Below are 3,298 nucleotides of genomic sequence, written 5' to 3'. Positions count from 1 at the left end.
AAAAAAAAAAAAAAAAAAAAAAAAGCCAATTTCAGTTCTGTTGTCCCTCTCAGGTGTGCAATTCAAAGAAAGATTTCCTGGGGAGCTCTTATAATTGTTAGAATGAATCTACTTAACAAAAGCAAATTTATCTTTCAGAGGGGCTGGAGAGTTCTTTTATATTCAGGTTCTCTGCTGTGGCGTTTACTTTATATTTGGGGGAAGAAACTGTATTAAACTGTCAAGGTAGTGATTAAGGCAATGAAGTGTACTCTGGAATGAGACACACCTGGGTTCAAAGCGTAGCTTTGCCACTTTGATGGCAGTAGGCAAGTTATGTAATCTTTCTGGGCCTCCATTTCCTCTTTAAAATAGAAATGATAATAATTGTATCCACGTCATAGGATTGTTGTATTAAATTCTTGTCAAGTGCCTGGGACACTGAAATTAGTTAATTTTAACTATGATTAGCCATTATACTTTGACTTTTAGTAAATGTGAATTTTTGGCATAAATCATTAAATAATTAACTATATTTTTAATAGATCTTTATTGGAGTATAACTGCTTCACAATACTGTGTTAGTTTCTGTTGCACAACAAAGGGAATCAGCCATATGCATACACATGTCCCCCTATCCCCTCCCTCTTGAGCCTCCCTCCCATCCTCCCTATCCTACCCTTCTAGGTCATGCAAAGCATCAAGCCGATCTCCCTGTGCTATGCAGCTGCTTCCCACCAGCCAACTATTTTACATTCGGTAGTGTATATATGTCGATGCTACTCTCACTTCACCCCAGCTTCACCCTCCCACCCCACGTCCTCAAGTCCATTTTCTGTGTCTTCCTCTTTATTCCTGCCCTGCAACTAGGTTCATCAGTACCATTTTTTTAAAATTTCATATATATGCTTTAGCATACAGTATTTGTTTTTCTCTTTCCGACTTAACTTCACTCTGTATGACAGACTCTAGGTCCATCCACCTCACTACCAATAACTCAATTTCATTTCTTTTTATGGCTGAGTAATATTCCATGGTATATATGTGCCACATCTTCTTTACCCATTCATCTGTCGATGGACATTTAGGTTTGTTCCATGTCCTGGCTATTGTAACTAGTGCTGCAATGAACGTTGTGGTACATATCTCTTTCTGAATTATGGTTTTCTCAGGGTATATGCCCAGTAGTAGGATTGCTGAGTCATATGGTAGTTCTATTTTTAGTTTTTTAAGTAACCTCCATACTGTTTTCCATAGTGGTTGTATCAGTTTACATTCCCACCAACAGTGCAAGAGGGTTCCCTTTTCACCACACCCCTTCCAGCATTTATTGTTTCTAGATTTTTTGTTAATGGCCATTCTGACTGGCATGAGTGAGGTGATACCTCATTTTAGTTTTGATATGCATTTCTCTAATAATTAGTGATGTTGAGCATCTTTTCATGTGCCTCTTGGCCATCTGTATGTCTTCCTTGGTGAAATGTCTATTTAGGTCTTCCACCCATTTTTTAACTGGATTGTTTGTTTGTTTTTAATATTGAGCTCCATGAGCTGTTTGTATATTTTGGAGATTAATCCTTTGTTGTTTCATTTGCAAATGTTTTCTCCCATTCGAGGGTTGTCTTTTTGTCTTGTTTATGGTTTCCTTTGCTGTGCAAAAGCTTTTAAGTTTCATTAAGTCCCATTTGTTTATTTTTTTTTTTATTTCCATTACTCTAGGAGGTGGGTCAAAAAAGATCTTGCTGTGGTTTATGTCAAAGAGTGTTTTTCCTGTTTTCCTCTAAGAGTATTATAGGTCTGGTCTTACATTTGGGTCTTTAATCCATTTGGAGTTTATTTTTGTGTATGGTGTTAGGTAGTGTTCTAATTTCATTCTTTTACATGTAGCTGTCCAGTTTTCCCAGCACCACTAATTGAAGAGGCTATCTTTTCTCCATTGTATATTCTTGCCTCCTTTGTTAAATTAGGTGCCCAAATGTGCATGGGTTTATCTCTGGGCATTCTATCCTGTACCATCGAGCTATATTTCTGTTTTTGTCCCAGTACCATACTGTCTTGATTAGTGTAGCTTTGTGGTATAGTTTCAAGTCAGGGAGCCTAATTCCTCCAACTCCGTTTTTCTTTCTCAAGATTGCTTTGTCTATTCAGGGTCTTTTGTGTTTCCATACAAATTGTAAAATTTTTTGTTCTAATTTTGTGAAGAATGCCATTGGTAGTTTGATAGGGACTGTATTGAATCTGTAGATTGCTTTAGGTAGTATAGTCATTTTCAAAATATTGATACTTCCAATCCAGAAACATGGTATATTTCTCCATCTGTTTATGTCATCTTTGATTTCTTTCATCAGTGTTGTATAGTTTTCTGAGTACAAGTCTTTTGCCTCCTTAGGCAGGTTTATTCCTAGGTATTTTATTCTTTTTGTTGCAGTGGTAAATGGGAGTGTTTCCTTAATTTCTCTTTCTGATTTTTCATTGTTGGTATATAGGAATGCCAGAGATTTCTGTGCATTAATTTTGTATCCTGCAGCCTTACCAAATTCATTGATTAGTTCGAGTAGTTTTCTGGTGGCCTCTTTAGGATTTTCTATGTATATTATCATGTCATAGGCAAACAGTGACAGTTTTACTTCTTCTTTTCCAATTTGTATTCCTTTTATTTCTTTTTCTTCTCTGATTGCTGTGGCTAGGACTTCCAAAGCTATGTTGAAAAAGAGTGGCGAGAGTGGACATCCTTGTCTTTTTCCTGATCTTAGTCGAAATGCTTTTAGTTTTTCACCATTGAGTATGATGCTTGCTGTAGGTTTGTCATATATAGCCTTTATTATGTTGAGGTAGATCCCCTCTATGCCCATTTTCTGAAGAGTTTTTATAATAACTGGGTGTTGAATTTTTTCAAAAGCTTTTTCTGCATCTATTGAGATGATCATGTGGTTTTTATTCCTTAATTTGTTAATGTGGTGTATCACATTGATTGATTTGCATATATTGAAGAATCTTTGCATCCCTGGGATAAATCCCACTTGATCATGGTGTATGATCCTTTTAATGTGTTGAGGAGGGGAAAAAAGCGGGCGGGGGGGGGCAGGCTTCCTGGGCTCCAGTGGGTGGGGCAAACATCCTCCTCTCCTCTCCTGCTCTTCTGGTCTGGGAGGGCCCCTCCCTGGGGGGGCCCCCGGGCCTCCCTCCTATGCCCAGAGGACCAATGCGGCAGGCTGGGGTGGGGGGTGCCCTTGGAGGGCAGGGGACCGGCCTGGGAGCTCAGCAGGTTCCCCGTGCCTGAGTGGGTGGGGCAATCACTCTCCACTCCTCTCCCGCTCCT

The sequence above is a fragment of the Aethalodelphis obliquidens genome, unplaced genomic scaffold, assembly GCF_003676395.1.
Source record: "Aethalodelphis obliquidens isolate GAN/ISIS:26980383/991018 unplaced genomic scaffold, ASM367639v1 scaffold1, whole genome shotgun sequence".
NCBI classification, from domain to species: Eukaryota; Metazoa; Chordata; class Mammalia; order Artiodactyla; family Delphinidae; genus Aethalodelphis; species Aethalodelphis obliquidens.
The sequence above is the reverse complement of the archived record's forward strand: the minus strand, read 5'-3'. Positions refer to the sequence as shown.